This window comes from Falco cherrug, chromosome 9, assembly GCF_023634085.1.
Source record: "Falco cherrug isolate bFalChe1 chromosome 9, bFalChe1.pri, whole genome shotgun sequence".
NCBI classification, from domain to species: Eukaryota; Metazoa; Chordata; class Aves; order Falconiformes; family Falconidae; genus Falco; species Falco cherrug.
The window spans coordinates 35,502,944-35,526,310 of record NC_073705.1 but is presented as its reverse complement, the minus strand read 5'-3'; the positions used below and the strand labels follow the sequence as shown (position 1 = coordinate 35,526,310).

At 41.8% G+C, this 23,367-nt stretch overlaps 1 long non-coding RNA gene across 1 annotated transcript in view; it reads left to right on the top strand.

Annotated features, from left to right (window-relative positions):
* LOC114017822 (uncharacterized) overlaps window positions 1-22,875 on the top strand; it is a 43,687-nt gene extending 20,812 nt beyond the window's left edge. Inside the window, exons 3-5 of the long non-coding RNA XR_008733984.1 lie at window positions 19,148-19,262; window positions 20,613-20,704; window positions 20,813-22,875. This is a non-coding gene — a long non-coding RNA (uncharacterized LOC114017822). The remainder of the gene's footprint in view (window positions 1-19,147; window positions 19,263-20,612; window positions 20,705-20,812) is intronic.
* The last annotated feature ends 492 nt before the right edge of the window (window positions 22,876-23,367 follow it).

Here is a 23,367-nt window from a genome sequence, read left to right as displayed (position 1 = left end):
TACGTAGGTCAGTGGTCCCTCAAGATAGAGATGACCTCCTGCAGGGAGGATAAATAGGAGTCCAGGGTTTGTTCACAGGCCTCACAAATCTGTGTTGCTCTCCAGAGGGTCGGTTTTCTCTCTTTCTCATTCCTTTGGAAAAAAATCTTTGGTCCAAAGCTATCTGGAAAAACGTAAGGTAAATGCAGCCAGCTCAGATATCTGAATCTGTGAAGAAGGTAACACCAGGTCCCAGAAATTAGCTGGGATTCATGTGCCAGTTCTGTGATCTCTTTGGCATCTTCTGAATAGAAATACAACTCAGAAGATTTCCAACTAGTGTTGCCCAAAGCAGAGTTCATTGGGCATGACGATGAAGACAGACAATCAGAGACATGTAAACTTGCAGTTGGGTGGGAACTTTACGATACAATGACACTTTCCTAAATTTGGACTCAGTTGCTGGTAGTTTGGGAAGCATTGCCACAGTCACATTAAGGTTTTGAGAGAAGATTTCTTTGCTTAGACTTAGTCCGTTGTGTAGGACTGATATTTCAGAAAATGAAATGACAGATAAAGCATCCCATTGCTTCACTTCAGCTGAGTTTTACTTTGTACCAAAAATCTTTTAAATGAAGAAACTTGTCAGAGCACTAAATTGGAAAGAAACAATTGTTTGGCTGCTGTAGACACATGAGATGGACCTCAGTGGTTTCCACATTTACCCAAGGACCTTACTTCACTTGTGGAAGCCACATTCTGTAAGAAATCGGTCTCCATTCAAGTAGTGTTTGGACAACACTTGACATGCAGGGGAGGTGATAGAGCTGACAGGAGCATGACCAAAATATGTGTGTGTTTATACAGCTTGTGCTTATCACAAGGCAGAACTTTCCTTCACTACAATAATACCCCAGTGGATGTTGCTCTACTGATGTACATAGGTTTGCTGTTTCCTCTTCGTTACATGGTCACTCTGCCTTGTGGGCAGATGAAGGGTGCTGAGGTATGTGGACCTCACCAAGCCCAGTATGGCCATCCTGGTGGGTTCCTCCTGCATAACACAGGGAGAGGAGCTCGGAGACGAGCAACGTGTTTGCTTTATGCTTGACCCAGGTACTGAAGGGAAGAAAAACATCTTTGAGGTTTTACTATGCACACTGGTGTGTGTTTTGCTTTCCATAGAGAAGAGTGATGAGCCAAAGAGGCAGCTGTTTCAGTGGGTGAAATATAAGTAAATTACCAATGGCAATGGGTCTCTTGTTGATGAAGAAGCTCTTTTCCTGGTTCTGATGACCCACTCTAAATATAAACCTCCAATCAGGCATTTCCCCCCTCCCCATTTGTCAGATGAACTGTAGGTTTCAACAACTACTTAAGATGCTGTGGTTGAAATAGGATCCAGAGGTGTGTGTATGTTCTTACTGACTGGCTGCCATAGTAAAAGCTCTGTGGTTTGGTGATCCAATTTAGTATAAATCACCATTTTAATGCTTAGTGATATATCATAGTGAGACATCAGCCTTTGAGAAGTGTCTTTGTGGCTGTTATGGTGCAGTGATGAGGCCAAAAATGCTGCTCTGAATAAGGTTCATTATTAAGGTAGACTGAACTACCACTGTGTTCTACAACCCCTGCAATCTATAACACATCCTTTCACCAATACTTTTTAAACTGCAGGCCTTGAAGCTACATGTCAGCTTAGCACAAATGCTCTGTGCTGCTTCTTCAGCACTGTTAATTGGTGCCATGGCTTGGTCCTCATTTTTTGCAAGAAAATCATGGCGCATCATGTGCTTGCTGATTCAGTTTGGGAGTAGGGTGGTGGTGAAAAATTTATTTGTTCCTTTTGAAGTAGATTTTACATTTCTGCCTGATGTGCCTTTTTTCAAGTGCTGTAACAGCTGGATTTCCAAACAGACATTGTGGAGCCCAAATTGTCCAACAACTTTTGATGAGGCTTTCCAAATGTTTCAGGGAGGAACAAGGCCCAAATATTAATGCTTCTAAGAAAGCAAGAAGGTTAATTCTCTCCTGCTGTGTGGAATCAGAACCCCCTTCTGCTGTGTGGAATCAGTTCATTATTTCCAGAGGTACTGCAGCTTCTCAGATAAGACTTCTGTGTGTTTTTCTGTTTAGGAGCTAATTCAAATACAACTGCATCCATCACTAAGGCTGTCAATAGTGTCTCTGTTCCCGTGATGTGTAAAGATGTGCATGAAGGTCCCATGTAATAATTTATTCCTGTCATATGAGTATGAGGGGAAGTGTGTAAGTGACAGAGAGAGAAGAAAAATAGATTAAGTACGGGAAAAGAAAATTGAGGTGTTTCTGTAAAGCTTGTGGAGGTGATGAATGCTGTTGATGTAATATGCAAACAGCAAAACAAGTGGTTTGGCAGTCACTGTAAAGCAATTTACCTTGCTGACCAATGTCACCTCAGTTGCATTTCTGTGCTCCTTTTATGGCTTGCACACTCCTGTGGTTCCTAGTCTCTAGCTCTGTGCCTCAGTCATCCAGGGCTGTTTTTTTTCTATTGGTGCATAAAAAATGGTGTTGCACAACTACTTGTTACTAAAGATAATAGCAGCTCCATCATAATTTTCAGATCCTCTGTGGGAATGCATAACCTCCTGCCCATTGCTGTGGAGCATACGTGACTGTAATGGGGCTCTGAGGTCACCTGGGATTTTCCCAAGCTGCTATGGTTTGGGTGGGTATCCATTAAATACGTTAGTCAAACATAGAGAGGATGCTGCTGTTAGCCTGGACTTCAGGACATATAACAAGTGAGAGCCCTCAGTCTCATGCAGATTTGACTGAAGACAGCTAAAACATTGATGTGGTCCCATCTGCCAGGGAGGAGGCCATGTCTTCTGTCTGGACTGCATGCTCTATGGCATAAGATCACTAAAAGCTGTGATACCAAGACTGAACCCTAGCTCTGTGGGAGCTGTGCCCAATTGATAGCGCAAAAGCTGCAACCCAGCACTCAGAATGCGACTGATCACATCTTGGATGCAGACACTGGTCTGAGGTTCCATTAGAAAGGGCGGCAGGCTGCTCTAGCCACGACCTTCAGTCTGAGAGGGGGGGTTAGGTCAGCTGAGACTGTAGCAAAGAACCCACGGAGTGAAAATGTCAGTCCTGTTCAAATCCCTGTAGCAGCATAAAGTTTCACATGCACTGTAAGATGGTAAGTGAAGGACGAAACATCATAAAGCTCCCTCACAGCCTGCCTGCAGTGATGATGCTGCCGTGCTGGCACGGTGGAGCCAGAGCCAGGGCTGTTGGTGCACCTGGACGCTGGCACTGCTCCAAGCTTTGCTGGTAAGTCTGAACAGGCCCTTGAAATACCCCCAAGGGTACACGGTGCTGCATCTCAGCCCCTGACATTGCTTTGTTAGAGCTGGAGGCAGCTGCAGCATCTCTTGTTCAATTGCAGCCTAGCTCTGACCAGTGGCCTGTGGATGTTAGTTAACTGATATTCAGCTATCCCTTTTCTGTGGGCATTAGTGAGCTTTTGGGGACTTATAGGAGCACAAATTAGTCACCTGGGTTGACCAAATGACTGTGAGGCAAGAACACCTGCATTTAATCTGGAAGGTCACCCTTTATCTGATGAAGAGAGCAGGAAAAATGGATTGGGTAAAAATTGCTGGGTCTGAAGGATGATACTGTTAAAATGGATGGAAGCAGCAGGCACCCAATACTGTGTAGCTCAGTGAGTGGTGGCTCACAGCGTGCAAATATTGGCTGGACAAGATTAATTTTGACCTTAGGGTTTTGGTTCGTAGTGTTTCCTCAGTGTGGCATTTTAAACTCAGATAAGACAAATCAGAATGAATATTTAACGTGAGTGTGTGCAGGCACAATGCTGGCTTGCAAAAGCCAAATCTGCACTTCAGAAGTTTCTGAGGCAGTGTCCATATAGGGGAAAAAAAGCATAGATGTATATGTGTTTCGTTTCTTGTTACGGTTTCTTTCCACTGTTGTATCTTGCCGAGAAGACACTGCCAGCTGATGTGTTCTGGTCTCTACAAGTGTTTTAATGCCTCTGTGGACAACTGAGACAGCCTGTTTTGATAGATCTCAGGAGTGCTCCTTGATGCAACTGATCACCTTTTCTGCTTGATGGATAATTGTTTAGGATAATAATGTGGCAGCCTGGTTAAAGTCTTAACTCAGTGGAGAATATTTGCTTGGGTAATTCTGGTCAGTAAGGAGCAAGCTCCCTTTCCTGTGCTATGCCACCGGCATCTGGTTTATTTGCATTTTTATTGTAGCAATGGGAAACTGTATAGTAACAGGAATATTGAGTGGCCATAAAACTATGCATGTTTCAAAGAACAAATGTGTGTGCCTAAATTTTTAAGCCAAGGTTAAGAGTGGGAAAGTATAGCTAAATCTTTCTCAATAGCAACTCTTGTGCAAGTCCCAGGTGTTTCAGACTAATTACTTAAAAATATGCTTGCTCACAGTTGTACAACAACAGCTATGAAATACTCAGAATTTAACAGATCTCTTTTTTTAAGCCTATGAAACCACATAGTCCACAGAAATGCTTGATAGGACACAATTAATTAATCCAAATATTAAATTAAGAAGAAGCTTCCTGATTTACAGCAAAGATCTCATTGTCTTCAACCTAAAAAGCCTCTCTAAGTTTTATGCCCCTCTCTAAATCTTATGGTGGAGAACAGGAGCTATTCTAGATTTTGTGGCTTGAAAAAAAACCTCCCTCTCCTCTTTATCTTTGTCTGTTCCCGTACCTTCTTATGACATCATGGATTGTATTTAAGTGATTGTCATACCCTGTCTGCAATGCAAATGAGTTTGTGGTGTCTGCTTTTCCACTTAATGGCTCACTTGTCTCCTGTACTACTTTGAGACCTTATGCAGTTTTCTGTTTTCTGCTTTTAGAGAAATGCTATCATTTGGTGGTTCAAAGGTGCAATAAGCTATTTTAAGAGGGCACGGTTCAGACTGTATCGCCTTGCAATACTACTGTCAGTAAGTATCACTGAAGGAATTACTGGTACCTTGGTTCTGTTATCACAGCTGTAAATGCCAGTCAGATTCTGGCAGAAGTGAATTTCTTCCCGAAAGTGCAACGTGGTAAGATCTTAAAACTGTCAGTGATTCAAAACAAACTCTTCACTGTAGCAAGTGTGATTGGAAGGATACCTGTGTGATTAAACAAGCAGCTTTGGAAAACACCTTTTGAAATCATCCCTCAAAGGCTCCTTGCTGCATGTTCTCTGCAGCCTGCTTGGGAAGAAGGAAATAATCGCTATTTACATGGGAATGTTAAGCTGCCCATCTGCACGCTTTTACCTCCACACTTCGCTGTACCCCTGCACTTCTTCCTAGCAAACCTGACTTGCTGCACTTCAAGCTAAGTATGCTTTTGTGTTCTTTGCAAGAGAAAATTGTAATTATTGATAGTAGGCTCATAGTTGGCTTTAGCAAAGAAGGGTAGAGAGGTAAACTGTGGTATTTGCTTACAGCTGAAGAGATGAGCTGGCTGCTCTGAGGGTAGGCTGAGCTGCTAATCCTTCCCTCTTGCTTGTACGGGCCTATACTAAGATGCCTTTGGGCTGGCTTTGGAGGAGGACTGAATCACTGACAACGTCTGCTCCCATGTTCTTGCTTTCCAAGCGACCATACCTTGTAGTGTGACCCACATTCAGAAATTTAGATTACAACGGAGTAAAGGAATGTTAAACAAGCAGTGTTATGGTGGACTGGAAAATCAGAGAATAACCTTCCCAGAGTCATAGCTGGACATGGTGCAGGGGACACATTTTTCTGTGATGATGTATTTTTTAGCGTAACTTCACAGCATCCCCTGCTCGGTACCTGTTATGGAAGCTGCTCACCCCACCTCCCTGCTTCTTTGACTGTGCCCTGGTTGCACCTCTCCTGGCACATGTCCAGATCATTTTGGAAACATCTGCTCATCTCTGATGTAGCGTTGGTTTTGCTAATCTACAGAGACTCACTACTTCAGTGAGAGAGTTTGTATACTTTTTATACATGTGGTAATACTCGGGGGGGGGGGGGGGCGCAAATCAAACTCTCAAAGTATAGGAAGGGCTGCTCCTATTGTGTGTGCTTGACTGCTGACATGCACACATGAAGCAGGGTGATGGAGCATCAGGGAGGAAAAACAACTGAGGGTCACCTGTAGTTCTGTACATTTGTCCTTCTCTGATGTTTCCAAATCTTTTGAAGGTTATAAATTGTTATAACCTTTTCAAGGTTCAACCTTTATAACCTTTTCAAGGTTATAAATTGTCTTTAAAATGTGGTAGTAGCATGAATGCACTAAAATGTCAGCAAGCGTGAAGTGAAAGATATCTGCCACTATGTACCTCCTGACAACATGCAGCCCAGCTTCTCTTTGCAGCCTACAAGAAGGAAGCTGAGTGCAAACGCCCCCAGCTTGGAAATCCAAGCCTGAGGCGAGGCCACCCGCTCTTGAGCCAGCTCAGGGTATGGTGGGAGGCTCTGTCGCCTGGTCCACCCCTGCATAAGACTGTCTGTCCTACCTGTATAACAAGAGCTCAGGTGTGAAGGGTGGCAGCGCCTGCTGCTTTCCCCACAGCAGCAGCTGCTGCATCTTACCCTAGGGGCAGCAGCAGAATGCCCTTCTATCCAAGTTCTCTGCTGGCTTTTCATCCCAGCCCTATCCTTCATCTTTTATATGTGGGGGAGGAGGAGGACTCTGTTATCATTTTTCTGACCTGTCCCTTCCTCCTAAGGCAGCTGGGGTGGGGTAGATTGGCCTTTGTAGAAGGAGTAGGTTTGGGACTTATGGAGGCCTGCTGGTGTGGTCCTCAAAGGCAGACGATGAAAGCAAGTGATGGGAAGGGGGCTTTCCTCCTCCCTAATGTTTTTAATCTCAGTGCCTCCTCCTCACCTGTTCTGCATCCTCCAGGATACATTCTGCTGCTGCAGAAGCAAAATTGGATCTTGCCTCTGGGACTGAGATGCCTCAAGTGCTGAAGTCTCCCTTGTCTGTCAAGGACACTGTCCCACTTAATAGCCTCTGTTTGGGGTGTGACTCTGCATGGGCAGAGGTATTTCCCTGTGTTCTGGGAAATTTTAAACACTGGGAATATAGTATTATGGAAGAAAGAGCTGGGAGGGACCTCCAGCGTTAGGTAAGTCCAGCCTCTTGCCCAAAGTCGGGAATGATTGCAGCTAAGCCATTCCTGCGAGATTCTTGCATCATCTCAGTTGCAGAAGACTTGTAACCTTCCTGGACACCCTCTGCACATTTACCTCTGTTAATCTCTCTGTTACTTCTTACCCTATCCACCGCAGATCCAGAGAATGGGTGATCTGCTTCCTTGTGGCCTGCAGTGGCTTTTTATCAGTTTTGAAGATGGTTATTGTGTGTCTCCTCTTTCTAGCTCTTCTCCAAGTACCCTGGAATGGATGAGCCTGGTTATTCCAGGTAGGTGCCACAGGACAAACTCTGGAATTGCTTCAGCTGGTTCTTACCTTCCAGGAAGGCTGTTGTGCAATGCCGGATACTGGGCTCTGGCAGAGACCTCCCTGATACAGCATGAAAGAACATGGTAGAATGTAACCTTCTCTAGCTGAAAGTAAAGCTGTTTGGCTCAAGGGAGAAGAGAGAAAACGGCTATTTTTAATTTTTTTTAAGAAGTAGTTAGAAGAAATGCTTGAGACAAAAAGGAGACAGATTATTGTCATTTTTTTTTAAGACAGCTTTGCATGAAGTCTTTTTTTCTCCTCCTGACAGACACGGGATCCAGGGGTTCATCCCTCATGGCACTGATGTGCCTTCAGCAGTGTGGATACGTTGGCAAATGAGTCAGGCACTGCAATGCCTCTGTTGCTGGCAGGATGTCTCCTTGAGGTGCTTCAAGGAGGGGTGCTCCTGCCCTTGATGTGATCTAAGCCTTTCTTCTCCCCAAAGCACAAGGCAGGCTTAGCACTTGCTGACAGCTGTGAAAGGAATTAGTTTTTGTTTGTATCTTATGCGTAGGCTTTAACGGGTGTTGCTGTTACGTAGTTGAACTCTTCTCTGGCTGCAAACATCATCTTCCCACACAAAAATCTTCTAGTAGAAGACAAAAATCCTCTTTATAATGCTGTAATGAATGTGAGCAAAGCAGTTCTCTTACTGCCACTCTGAAGTGCTGAGCAGTGAATTTCAATAAACTGAAATCCCCCTAACTTAAATTGTAAATCTGTTCATCAAAGCTGCATATAGGATCACAGTGCCTTTCTTGCTCAGAATGGAGCCTTCTGTTTAACCATAACAGCACAAAATTTATCATACACAAGGAAAACACTATTTCTGTGCAAACTTCTGCTTTGATTTCTTTTCCATTCCTTCTTGTTCTTTTTCCCCTAATGTTTTATATTGTGCTTATTGTTTAGCATCAGAGTAATTCCTTGGTTTACAATTGTCAGGCTGTGCTGGAAGTTAAACCTTGCTGTGGGACTATGTGTTCCTCTAGCCTGCATGTAGATTAGGTAGGAGCAAAGCAAAGGAACGCTGGTGGCGTTTGCAGCTGATTCCATGAATCTTGCCTTGAATCTACCTTAGCCCTCTTAGGGGAAGGGCAGGTACAGTTAAACTGTGTTTGAGGAGGCAGTTACAGTCCTGAAAGAGATGCAAAAGGCAACACTGGTGGAATTTTTTGAAAGAATGCAATTTTCCTATGGTCTTCCATGTTGTACAATGTTCTTCATGTTCGTAATGACCTAATAAGAAGGGCCACACATCTATTCTTGGACTTGCAAAATGCTTCACTTCAACTGTACCAACAAGGCTCAGTGTCACAGAGGCACTACAATACTATGAATGACCAAAACTTTATTATTGCTGTTATCCTGAAATGCTTACATATTGCTCAAAAACCACCTCTTGCTGATGGTCCCATCTTCTGCGTGCTTCTAAGAAGCCTGTTGAACTGTATTCCCCACCCAGACATTTTCAGTAAACATCAAAAATAGGTTTTTTTCTTTAGCTGTACCATGTGTGATTAAATAAGACACTGTATTTGTATGCCCATTTATAATGGTGGCACTCAAAGAGTAGTTTCCCCCATCTTCTAGTGCTTTTATAAATACTTAGAGAAAAAATGTTAATGTTTCTTTACAACAACCAGCAACGTTATTACCTCTGCTAAAGCATAAGAACTAAAGCAAGTTAGAAGCTTTCATCAAAATATCTATAAGCAGTAAGGTGGAAACTTTTACTGTCTAGCTGCTGGGAGTGTGCATGCGTACGAATGACTCAGCTGAATGCTTGTAAAAATGTATGTGTAATTGCTCAACTTAATAAAGAAATTCACAGGACGCTGAATGGAATATCTTGCAGTGTTTTAGAATAACTGTGTTTATGGTGACCTTCAGGAACGACAACTTCAATTATATTAGAATATTTTTCTGACAAGCCATAGCTTCTTTTAAGCCAAAGGCATGATATTACAAAAGGAAGATAGCCTTTGATTTAAAAATATATAGGACAAGATTTGGAGATGATTCTGTTTGCATTTGGAATCTGTTTGCAAATGACCTCTGCATGCCATATCCTAATCACAAAACTGCTGTTTCTTTGTGCACTTTTTGTGCATTAAAAAAATTGATTTTTTTTTTAATGCTGCGCATGTACCAGGAGGAGAGGCTGGTAGTGGAGGCTGTCAAAGAGTAAACCACTTGAGGCAGTGGACTAGCAGAAATGTGTGTAAGTGAGCCTGGCCAGGTGTGTTGATGGGGAAGAAGTAATGTGCAGTGGCACCTCTGAGAGGGGAGAAGGTCACAAGGCTGGTGTCAAACTGGGAGCTGCATGGAAAGTTGAGACAAGTGCCAGAAAGCCTTGGGTGATAAATGGAAAATTATGAGCAGCCTAAGCAAGGTTAGGAAAAGGGGAAATGGAGCTGTAAAATTGCTGTTGCTTAGAAAATGAGCCATGGGCTGTGCAGCAAAGGCTGGACTTCTATGGGGGCAAGGCTCCTCTGCATGATGAATGCCCTGGGGAGAGGAGGAAGCGGAAGCGGGGAAGTATGAGGGGGGGGGGTGGGGGGGGGGTGGTTTGTTGTGTCTTGCCTTGGGATTAGTGTTCTTCAGGTTATTCAGTGAGGAGCAATTAACATCTCTGTTTTCTTTAATCTGCTAGATGCCTTCAAGCAGGTAAATGTCACAGCCACAGGGGCTGACTGAGGGAGGATAAAATTTGTTAATATGAAATAAATCTAATGGCTCTAAACCAGGGTCATGAAAGTCCTGTAGTGAAGGGTGTCTGCCTCTTCAGTCCTCGCTTAAATTTCTGTCCCACTGTTGCCCTTCCCAGGGCAGGAACAATGTCCCTGCGCCCTCTTCCCCAAAGCAGTAAAAGTCAGTTTTGTCTCACGTGTTGGAAACCTCAAGACTGGTTCTGCTGAAAGACCTTCAGATTTATCTGTCACTAACCAGATATGATGACTGTTCTGGGAGACAGCAGACCTCTTCAAACTCTCTGAGTCTTCAGGAGACCAGCCTAGGAACTTGACATTTGTATGTATTTAGCTCTAGAAAGTATTGCCTTGCAAAACAAGATTTTGTATCAAGAAAGGTGATGGAAATACAAGTGCACAGTCAGGAATACTTTGATGTAGCAGTAGCCTGAAGAGATAAGATACATGAAATGCTTATATAGTTTTATGTACGTATTTATGTACATAAAATGGATTTGAAAGAGAATTTCTGATTTGTGCATGTATGATTTCTTTCACTAAAGAATTCTGGGATGTTACCATTGATACTTCGGTCTATTTTTAGACAAACCGATGGTATAGCAAGGCAGCTGGTCAATTATTTGTAAATGCAACAGTAAATGCAGACAATCAACAGCTTAGAGTAGAGCCTAGACAGTGAGGTGGTGACATACCGATTTCCTTGAGACATACAGGTTTTGACACTAGCTAGATACTAAAAAGCACTAGTCGTCAGAAATATTCTTTGTTGCATTCTCTGATTTTTCCTTAATCTTTAGTACATCACAACTCTGCCTGTGCATTAATGTGCACTGTGCAAGCAGGTGTATTTCTATTGCTGTCCCAGCAATAGCAACTTTTTTCTGGAGAAAAAGGGCCGAACTGCTCCAATCTCTTATCTCTTTTTGCAAGCAGCATGCTCCTCAGTGAACACAGATTTGTAGCAGTAGAAATGTACATGCGCTGTCCTTCAATTTGTATTTTAATCGTATCTGGAAAACAAAACTTCAAATAGCACTTCACAATCTTTCTTGAATAATTAGAAGCATCATTTCTATGTATTGTTGAAAGGTATGAGGAATCTAATTTAAATCCAATTTTCAACTGGCCCATGCTTGCTGTTAGTGTTCTTCTGGTGATTGATTATCTGTTCCAAAAGTTGGTGAAATTCTGTTAATTTCTTCTTTCCTTACCCTCTCTCTGTTTTACACTTTTCTGACACTGTCCTAAAAAGGAACAGTGCAGAGGACCACAAGATAGTCCTATTGATTTCAGTGAAACACTTGACTTATCTCAGAACTGCAGCTTTTGTTGGCAGAAGGCTATGCTAATAGATAAAGCTGAGAGTCTAATGTATTCCATAGTGCTGTGCCTGGTGACGGGGAAAAGGCCACTGAACATACCGTATTGCTTTCTGTAGATACACATTTTATATCTTTGTAGAGCAGATTCTGTGCTGCTGCACTTTCTACTGAAAACCGTATGTGACTGTCCAGCGCATGGTTTTGATCTTTACATCACCCCTGCAGAGAGCAGTCTTCACATTCAGTGTTCTGGTGAGAGGCGCAGAAAGAAGGTAACTCCTTCAAAAGTTTCTTATCTCCAGCTAAAAGGCAAACTGGTGGGTGGTATGATATGGTTTTGGACAAAAATGCTGTTGTCTCAATGGATACTGGTGTAGAGAACAGTGGAGAAGGGGTCAGCATCACGCTGCACTGATATGCAGCCCACAGCAAAAGCGATTGGTGTGGTTGGTATTCGGGAGGGAGGCAGTGCAAGGTAATTTTGGTCAACACCACAAATGACTTGTTTAAGTCACTTATAAGGAATCACCATCAAAGGTATTAGCAAAAGTAGGCTTAATATGAATTTGTGGAAGTTCACATTTCCCCCTGTTCTTCCCCTTTTTTGATATAAGATATGGAAAAAAGATGACAACGAAGTTCAATGGCAGGGTTCCCTTTATTACTTATTATGTGGATGAAACATATAAAGGAAAATTGTTAGAATCAAGCTAGTATGATTTACATGGAGACAGAAGATGCAAAAGGGTAAGGGAGACCCTCCCATTGAGTCACTTTTCAAAATGTTATTCAGACTCCTGAATTATACAGGCTCTTGAGAAGACACTTTCACTGACTAGATAAAACCTCAAAATGTCAATGTATGAAGCCTCTTACTTTGTGATGTGTCCTGCACAGCAGCGCATTGCTGCTCTCAAGTAATTGCAAAGAATAGGCGCATACGCCTATAAACTATGAGCTACCAGCTCATATGCTTGGTTTTTTTCCACATCTTATATCAAAAAAGGGGAAGAACGGGGGGGGGGGGGGGGGGGGGGAATAATCCTGTGTTTCATCCAGGGGACAGGTGAGGAAAAGGAAAACTTCTCCTAAAAAAAAAAAAGCGCTACCAAAACTCAGCCACAAACTCTGCAGCGGAGGGTGTGAAGCAGCACATCAGACGGGGATGAAAAGACTCTAGAGAGATGAACAAGCAAGAGGGGAGGATGAGAGTGAGGGAAGAAATAAAAGGAAAAGATGTGAGAGGTGGGCAACTGGGGGTGGGAAGTAGAGTTAAAAATGGTTAAAATTGTCAGGAGCTGAAGGGTGTGTTGCACTGAAGAAGGCTGAGAAGAAAAAATATGAGCCAGGTAGAAATCTTTATAATAGATGTTATTTTACCTTCCAGCTGTTCTCACCAGTAAATACACGGTTGCAGGAAGACAGATGAAATAAAGGTTCCATTGGCTGCTGAGGCTCCTGCCAATCCATCCTGAGCATCTCTTGGGAGCGGAGACTTAAGAGTCTGACGTAAGCATGTGAGGAATGGGATGAGAGCAATAAACAGCTTGTTTTCATCTCTGATAGAATAAAATGCTGGCCCAGAGATCACAGGCCAGCGTAACTCATTATGCTATTCAGACCCACTTTTGTTTTTCACTTTTAATTGTATGATAAAGCAGCAGAATGCTTATGGAAGCGTAAGGGGCTTCCAGAGAGGGCTCTGGCAGACTGTGCAATCCTGGATATGAAACAGCAAAACTGAGAGGGGTTGTAAAAAATCTAGTGTTATGATACCTACTTTCTTTTTTCTGTGTCTTACATCATTTCTGAGTTCTGAAAGCTGTCTCACTGTGGTAGGTTGCTTGGTATGGGTGTACCAGCAGATCAGAGTACTAAAAGGATTAAATATCTGTACCTGATGCTTAGCAGGCAAGTGGGATTTGTGAGCTTGTAACTTGTTTGCACCAAGTTCCCTTTTGGGCAAAGTCAGGTTCCAGGATTTCCAATCTAGCACCTCTTGGGAGCTCTACATTAACAAATACAGAAATTCACTTTTGAACACAAACATGTACTTAATAGAATAATCCTTGATTTCAGGGCCTCTCTGAGATGTGGGTTCTTTGTCTGAATTCCTTTGACACAAGAAAATTGAGGGTTTGGGTTTTTTGGGTTTTTTTGTTTTGTTTTGCTATGTTTTTGACTAGGGCTCCACTAATTAAGTAGCAATTTAGTTGCTTACACTTTGAAGTTTCATTCATTACCTGTCCTGTGTTAAGTCAACAAAAGGCTACATCTAAGGCAGTGAGTCTCAGGCCATCACTTTTTTTGGCTGCCTAATTAAATGTAATTACTTTATTTTGTGCCAGGGTTCATACTTGTAACATTGCCTTGTAATAATTTAAATTGCATGTATGCTGCAGGGGGACTGTTTGACGCCACAGCGGAGACGTTCCTGCTGTCCTTCCTTGCCATAGCATGCAAGTCAAAAGTACAGAGACATCATTTTCCTCCCTACTTATTAGCTGCCCTACAGGAGAATCACCAGTAAGGCACTCATTTTATAGGGACAGGATATATAACGGACCCACTATTGTGCCTAAAAATAGGCCGCATTTGGGACATGCTGGGATTAGACACAGAGGGAATCCTAGATGTTTAAAAGTGGGTGACCTTCCCATGGCACACGAGCTTTGCATCCGTTCTCTTTTATTTTATAATTATGACAGATCAAAAGCATTATGCTGCCACTCATTATCTCTTTAGAGGGATTTGAAGAATTACTGTCCTCTTGACAAGCAAAATACTCCTGCTGCTTCTATTTGTTAAGATCAAGCAGCAGACACCCCTCAAACAGAAAAATCACCTGTATTTCATTTTCCCCCTCATGCATTAGGAAAACGGTTGTGGCAGAAAGAGTAAATGAGTAGCCCAGCACAGTTAATGAGCTCTGGTAAAGCTCCCTGACCCATGGAGTAAGTACAAGCCAGTCTGAATTTTTAGTCAGACTTTAATGATTAATAATACGGTAAATCTAGTCTCACTAGCACTAATAATAGGGGTTGCCTTTGGCTCTTTGTTGGCCACTGAAATGAGCGCATCTTCGCGGCATGTCTCGGAGCCCTCCCTTTTTGTCAATGGTGCCAGCAGGTCTACAGTGAAGCAGTTAAAACTAATGTTAGATCTTAAGTCTCTCAAGCTACATTCAAGTTTAAAGGCGGGAAGGGGGGTGGGGGGAGCCAAACAACTTCTGGCTTTCTAAGGGCTAGATAATTTGCAGAGTGTTTGGAGGAACATCACAAAGAGTACAAATGGAAAAACAATTAATCAATTTAATATAAAAGACGGATGGGACTGTTTGTTTCCAGAAGCAATGTCATATCAGCATTTGGGTGCAAACAGGAAGCAGGAGTTCATTTATAGTGTATTTGGTTTGATATAAAATGGCTTGGTGGGGGGAAGGCTGAATTTTTATGGCAGTTTTGCGAGGGGCAGCAAGATAAAAATCAAACAGGCATGTATTTGCTGTGGGGTTTGGTTTGGTTGGGTGCTGTTTGTTTTTTTTAAAATGCTAGAGATAAATAAGATAAATAAAACCTGACTCCTGCTACATACTGTCTCAGTTTAAACACCTTTGGAGGTTCAAGTGCTGGCTATGCCTGAGCTAATTCTTTATCTTGCTGCATGTGCTTGGCATCCAGCCCACTGAATTTATCCTGTCTGTGATAGAGGGCACATGTCACTTGCAGAAAACAGTGGGAGATGTTGGGGAAAATGTTTGCTCTTTGATTATGGTAGTAGGTCATCAGAATTCTAGGCTGTTTCTTAATCTGCGGCAATACAGGGCAGGGGAGACTATATGTTCAGCTGATCTTCTGTGTATGTTTAGGACCCCATTATATGTTGTATCAAGAGAGTATTTTATATGAGGGATGAGGATGTTAATCTCCACAGAGCAGGCTAGACAGCATGAAAAGCATTTCAACTTTGCCTCAGTAGGTACATAAGCCATATAATTCTTTTTTTCATTTTTTACTTACTTTTATACCCTCTTACAGCCCTGTTTGTCATCTCATGATGGCATAAGCTTGTTGAAATAGGGAGCCTATCAGTCTGTGTTCAATTTTAGATGTAGGGATATTGTGATTGATTTAACTTCTTCCATTGATTATCAATTTAAATCAGGTCCATTTAGAACGTTGCATGCAAGTCCTCAGACTCAGACCTCCTTAACGGGCTTACGTAACCAAATTCGTTTAAGGATGAGGTAAACAAGTTTGTGGTAATACAGGGGGAAAAGTCTTTATGCACACCCACTGCAGAGTGTCAGAAGTGTGCTTTGCATGCAACTAGTGGTTTGGTTGGAGAGGAACATAGACCTGTGCCTACTGCTGATGAAAAAGCTTGAAACAAATGGAAAATGCTTCTGCTCAAATTCTGCCTCTTATGAGGCAGCGTCTGTGCTATGTTGGCAGTGCCAGGGAGATCAGACTCTGCGTTAAAGGAGTAGTGGAGGGCTGTCTTCATAGCTAAGTTTGTAGAGCCTCCTAAACCATCAGGGCCATGATTAGGTATGTCTGCCCCAGTAGAGATTATGGGCTATGGAAATTCAGTGGCAGAAGTAGCGCTGCAGTGGGGCCATTCATGCAGAGCAGGCTGAGGTGGTCTATCTTGCTGCTTCAGACGGGCTGTCTTAGATGAGCAGGCAGGTGGCAGAGCTATTTAAAGCCAAAGAAACGAGGAGAAGCTGAGTGCTTCTATAAAATGTAATCTGCTCTGCATTTTCTTATCCAAGCTATAAGAGACCTGTACTAAGAGAGCTTGAGCTGGTCCCCATCTTACCTCCACATTTCTTACCTCTTGCTCTGCTGAGGTTCAAGGCATCCAAGTATGGCTGTGTCCTGCTGGAGAATTACTGTGGGGAAGAATTTATACATTGTACAATAGAAGCTAAAAAGAAAGAAACTACTTGTGTGAGAATCGTGAGCCGGTTTTCCCGTTTCTGCAAAAGAACAAATATGACCCAAATTGCTAAGCAAATATGCAGCGAATTAAAAAAGCCCACCAAATGTGGAAGCGTTAGGTGGCTTAAACCAATGTATAATGGAGTGTCTTTTACTGCGGTTAGATTAATACTCGCGTTCTATATTTGCTTCCTAGCGCATGGTTTCAAGCGCAGCTTCCTCTAGGTTCAGTGCTCTCGGTAGGCTCTTGCAGGATGACTGGCAGTTTCTTTTCCAAACTGAAGAGTCTCAGTCTAGACTGTTGTTCCTTGTCCAGGAACTATTCTGTATTTTTTATAAGACTGCTCTGACTTACCCCCCCCCCAGCACTATCTGTTATAGCCTTTTCTGAGATGAGCAGACCAGAGCATTCAGCTTGTGGGTAAACCATGGATTTGACAGTGTAATGATTGTCTTCATCTGCTGTTTCCTTCTAATAGTTCCTAATGTTTGAATAACTTTTTGACCTCTATTGAACGTTGAGATGTTGGTTTTGTGTACTGCCTGACTATATCATCAAGTTTTGGTAATGGTCGACTCAGCTGTCACTATTTCCATGCATGCAGTTAGAAATTATTTTTTCCCCCCCTTATGCATTGTTTTACATATCAGATCAATTTACATTGGTATATTTTATTGCCCAGCTTTTCAGTCTGATATGATCCTTTAACAATTCTTATCAGCCCTTATTGTCTTAAATTGCTGAGTGTCATTAGCAGACTTTATCATCTCTCTGCTCAGATCATTTTGTTAGTGTGTTGGATAAAGTTAACCATTCAGATATAGTCAGGGCAAGTCAGTTCGCACATAAACTATTCGTGAGACGGTTCTTACATTGGGTGTAAGTACTGTTTGGCTCCCTTAATGTTACTTGGATTGTTACCCACCGTTACATTTGTAGGAGTTATTTGGACCCAGTATGGAACTTGTGAGGCCCTAAGAAGTCTCTCCTCCAGCTGTGATCCTGTTGCTCTCAAACAGATTTGAGTGGATTTGGGCGAAGCAGTCACATTGTCTGCCTCCAATGGATTTCTGGGCTGTGTATAGACAAGATGTGAAGCCAACATCCAGATCGTTGTTTGCCAGGAGCCGATGAGGCTCAACTTGAACATCAAAAATACCAAAACAAAATACTTCCAGCCCCTGTGTCCTGTTATCAACAGATGGTATTGATAGGCTGTTCCACAGTAAAACAACAAAGGTCTAACCAGGATCTTTAACAAATTGCTAGTGGGGAGGACAGGAGGCAGGATAAAGGAAGAAGAAAGATGATGCCTTTGAACAGAAAGGAAAGAAAGGGAAAAGATAATGCTTAAAGTTTTATAATTGTACAAGACCTGGGGCCAGCAAGAAAAAGAATTCATCCTATTGGAGACCCACAAATGGTAGTAGAGTGCAAGGAGAGGAATGGAACTGGTCACAAAATTTTGAAGCCCTTCCAGTATTAGGAACCTTGAATGATATCAGGGGCTACCAAACCATTCAGCAGCAACTATAACGTAGTTTATTTCAGTTTTCTTGTATAAACAGCAAATGTCACCTGATCTGGTGTTATTGCACTGAGTTTCAAAAGTGGAACTACATTTTTTTGACAAAATTGTCATTTAAAAATAGCTTTGTCTTTCTACCAGCTCCAAAGACAGGATTAGGTGAGGGCACCTAATCTTGAGAATAGGGAAAGCAGGGCTATAGGGAACCACAGACTGGGAAGCCTGGCATAAGAACTGGGTAGATAAGGAAGAACTGTGCTCTAGATCAGGCTTACCTGATGCTTTAATAAACATCATGTATCTCAGAGGGGCCAGTGGTGTGTAGGCAAAATCAAGGTAAGTCTCACAGATTTTGAGTTCTTTGAGGGAACCCCGTTGCTGTGTGTCCCCTCGTTTCCAGTTAATACAAATTTTGAAAAAGTGTTTGGCAATTAAAAGCACTGTGGGATGAGAGGGAAAGTATCAACATGGTGAGTGATTAGTTAAAAGACAGGAAAAATTGAGCAGGAGTATGTAACCAGCCTTCAGAAAGGAGACAGATCATCAGCAGGTTGTGCAAGTATTTGTTCAATATTCAGCATACAGAGAAATGAGTGGGAGAACCATATGGTGACAAAGTTTGTTGATGATACCAAGCTTTTCCAGGAACAGGGTTGAGGACCAACTATGATGGGCTGCAAACAGACATTGGGACTAAATGACTAATGTGAGAAGACATACAAAGCAGCGAAAGTGGTGGTACACGAGAGGGTGGGGGAAGTGCACTTACAGCTCTATGCTGATTCTTTCCACCCCGGTTAAATTAATAGTGCTATGAAAGCACTGGCTGAGTGCAGTAGCAGTTGAAGGAGGATATAAAATGTCAGGAGTTGACTGTAACACTATGAATCTGTCGTAGGTCAGTGTAGAGCAGTCTATGCAATTCTGGTCCCCTCAGTTCCTGAAAGGAAAAGCCCAGAGGAGGCTGATGGGATAATCAGAGGTCTGGTGTGACTTCTGTATGAGCAATGACCAAATAGGAGGACTCATCAGCCTAGAAAAACACTCAGAAGGATGTGATAGAATTATATGAAATAAGTAGTGTCACGAAGAGGGTGACTGCAGACGAACTGTTCAATGCCAGTATAAATACTTTCTTTTCCCTTTGTAACCAGGTTTCCAAGTTCTGATTAAGATCTCAAATGTTGGTCTTAGTCTGCTAATATCTTTTGCCTATGAGTGATGGTGCTGCAGAGTGGAATGGATCACAAGCAAAAAGCTGGTACATCTGTAAGTGTTTTAAGGTTTGGTGCATAATTTAAAAACCCTTTAGCTGAAATACTGTCTATACTTTTATGCAGCAGAATATCAATCTTGGAGCAGTTGCAGAAGAAATTACTTAATATTGAATTTTCTTGCCTTTAAATTTGAATTATAATGATATACTGTTGTGGCTTTGCATTTTACAATACAACTCTAAAAATACTACAGAAACACTTTAAGATTGTATGTCTTATGTTTGTAATGTCTCTCTTGGCAAATGGTGTGCATTATAAAGATATAGTGTAGCTGTATTGAAGGTACATGTTACACCCAAAAAATCCTCATTAAAACCAGATTATATATTAATCATAAATGGATCTTCTTTTTGAAAACTGAAATTGTTCTTAAAGCACCTATCAAAAAAAAGTTCAAGTAACAACCCCCTTTTTTGCTTATCATGCTGTTGCTGTTTTCTTGAAACTTTCAAATAACTAAATGTTGCAAATCAAATTTCGGTGTGCTGCGTAGGGAACCCTGCATTCTTTCTCTATGTACAGCTTTTGCATCTCAAATTTATTATTGCATGTCAGAGGAGAGTGTGTGTATATATAAGAACAAGGTGGTGCATGGAGATCTGAGGAGAAATTCTGAAGAGTAGATTAAGTGTTTTAACTTTACAGTCTGGAGGTTGTGATAATTCAAAAATATGTCTTGGGGGGTTATAAAGAACTTTTTTCAGGTATAAGGTAACACTAGTAAACAATGGTTAGCAGAACTGTTGAAAATATTGAGTCCATTTAATCTACAAGAGAATCCTTTGAAATCCAAGAAATGTATAATAAGGGTTGCTGTAAAAGTGGGGTGAGAACATGCCAGATTTCCTCTTAGGCAAACGTTTTGTTCCCAGTCAGGCAGACTGGATATTCAGCATCTGAAATAAAAAGTGTCTTCAGAAGCCACCAGCAGTACCTGACTTACTCTGTCTCTCCATGTAATTGAGTCACGTGTCACGTGTTCAGTCATGAGGCTTATCCTTACTCAAACCCTTTCCTTGATCTGTGTTACTCTGGCTTCATTATTCTTTGCTCTGATGAATTGTAATCATCAGACTCTTGATTTCTCTTATTTTGATTGCTGTTTCTTGTGTTACCCTACAGCATTGTAAATGCTGCCATTTTCTCTCTTCATGTCCCTTGGACTATTTTACCACTCTGTACCTCAAACACGTACTTCCATCTGTGAAGTTGCTGCCCAAATTCTTTCACCCCTGTTTTCTAGTACAAACTTTTTTAGCCTTTGAGGTTTTTGCACTTTGACCTGTCTGTAACACAAGGCCTAACTCACGCACTCCTGGTCCCTCTTTCCCATGTGTTTCAGGCTCTACTCTGAATTCCGTTATGTTCACAGTGCCATCCAGGACTGCTTGTCACCTTCTCCATGATGGGATACTTTAAAAAGAAAAAAAGTAGGTCAGTTTGTTTAAAACATTTCCTCTGAATTTATCTTTCAAACTGTGTTTAGTTTTTAATGGGTGTGAAAAGCTATGCTGATGACTGAAGGCCTGGCCTGTTTCCTAGGTAAGCTCTGACCAAGTTTTGCTGCCGAATGATGCAAACGTTTATAAGACACTGCGTTTTATAAACAGTGGAAAGGACAGAGAAGAACTGCTGTAAACAGAGTCAGAACAGGAGGAAGGCCGTTCAACTATTGACTACATGTTTTTGCTGTCAACTTCTCGTTTCAGTTAATCTCTGGAAAACTAAGGTGTTTCAGCATAAGTGTCTGTAGTTATACGCTTGATCGCTTCATGAGTGTATGTATGGCAAATATTTCTGTCATTAGACTGGGATAGATACTGCAGTTAATTAGTCACTATTGTGCTTTGTTGCTTCAGCAGCTGCTGAGGACAGTTAGTGATGGCATTGCTTTAGGCTGGGAGGGAAGTGAGGAAAAAGGTTGTTGCAGTAAGTGCCTTGCCTCCTGTTTGTAGCTTGTCCGGTTGCATCTTGCCAGACACACAGACTCCTCCAAGTACTTTCACAATCATCTCTTGTCTCTTCAATTACCACTTCCTCCTCCCCCTGCCTCTCTCTTCCGTTTGACCTTCTGGTAATTCCTCCGGCGCTAGTTCAGAACGGTGCAGTAGGCTATACTACCCCCTCCAATTAAAGATATAAGTATGTTGCACATTAGAAGTTACCTAACAAGGCTCTAAACCCCCCTCAAATGAAAGCCCGCAGTCTCATTGATCTTGCTTGACCCACTTTGAATCCCAGATTTTTGTAGGTTGCAGTTAACTGTCTGTCACAGCAATATCTATCAGGTTTTTGGAACTTTGCTGTTGCTTTGCTTTATTACATTGTGCTGTCAGCCAGGAGTAGTAGGCTTATACTTCCAGATTCAGGCACAAGCTGATTTCCTAGGTTCACATATTACACTCAGGGTTTATTTTTAATTCGTAAAGATCACTTGATGTAATGATCAGCAATCAAAGAATATGCAATTATCACTCTTGCAAACTTTCCTGTGCCTCAGTAATTAAACCAACAAATTAGTTAAAGGCTCCAATGCGGAAGAAGATTGGTAGACTGTGGTCAAGACACACATTTACAGATTTTCCCTTAAGCTGCTTTTCTTGAGAAGCTTTGATAAAGACCATATGATATCAATTATCATTAACTCTGTGTGGTTTCTCTGCATTTGGAGCTCTCAGACGTTAGTAGACAGGAGCCCTGTGTTAAGTCTTTAATGTATAACTGGTATTTATGCTGCATAGCCTATTCTCATTTTGATTTGTCAGCTGACATTTGAAAGGGAAGATTTGAGACAATTTATATGTGCAGACTGTGGCCTGTTGTGCTGAGTGACACTTCCTCCTCTGATCCAATTTGACACAGAGCTATTCTAACAGCAGCAACAACATATTTTAAATGCCAAATTCAAACCCAAACATTTTAATTATACCTCACGTTCAGTTACTGCCTGAAAAATTGAAGGATGCGTTTTGTTAAGGTGTCACTGCCTGAGCTTGACAACAAAGTCAGCATGATTTAATAAACTGATGTAAATCCTCTCTTCAGAGAGTGCACACTCACATAAAGCCCCTAAACATCAAAGTCTCTCTTGTCTTGAGCTCTGTTCTACAGTCCATCAGTGCGAGCCTTCCTTCACAAGCAGCAGAAGGAATTCAGCAAACATGTAGATGTGATTCATTCTTAAGATCTTCAAATATGTGGATGAGTCACTGATAAGTACATGTAAATTGTGCTGACCAGATTTAGTGCAGCAACCAGCACTGGAAATTACAGGATGTAGCTGGGAACAGATGAGGGAGCCTGAAAACTCTTATAACTGAGGAAGTACATATAAAAATCCCCAGCAGTCTAGAGAGTTCATTTCACTGGAATCACAAAAGAAAGTCTACATAATTAATTTTACTAGGATTTAGACAAGTTTAGGCCTGATAGTTCACAACTCCTCTTTGGTGCTTTTTCAGTTTGGGAGCTCTCAACAATTTAGGAGCAGGGGGATGAGGAGCAAACAAAAACCCCAAACCTGTAACTTTTTGGAAGGTGAAAGGCTGTGTATGATAGGCAATATCGGCTCATATGTTAGCTGAGCTTTATGTCCATGTCTCATCTGGATGCTGTGAGCTTGGGGGGAGTGGGAGGCTGTAGCATGGATGCAGATAACCAGGAGGCAGAAACGTCTTAATAATGTTGTCTTCATGTTTTCATTATACTTTGATTATTTATTTTTTTATTATCAACAGGTAGACCTAGATCATATAAAAGCTGAGGGAACCTTGAAAGTTTTCCTCTTGACGTTTTGTTTATATGGCAGAACCCATGGTTTGCTGCTTTGCATCATATGTAAGAAAGTACGATTTCAGGGACAAAGAAGGAAGAATTATGTTTGAACACACCAGGTACTCTCAGGTAATTTTCTTCAACCTAGACAGCAAAACAGTGTGCAGCATTTTATACCCTTGTTGGTAGAGAAATAAACTTCTGACTTCCAAGAGAAATTTGGAGACTTCAAATGACACTTCTATAGATTACCTTAGCCAATTTAACTGACAGCTACCTGAGAGTATCACCTGCTGCTATTTGTCTTTCTGACTTAGCACATC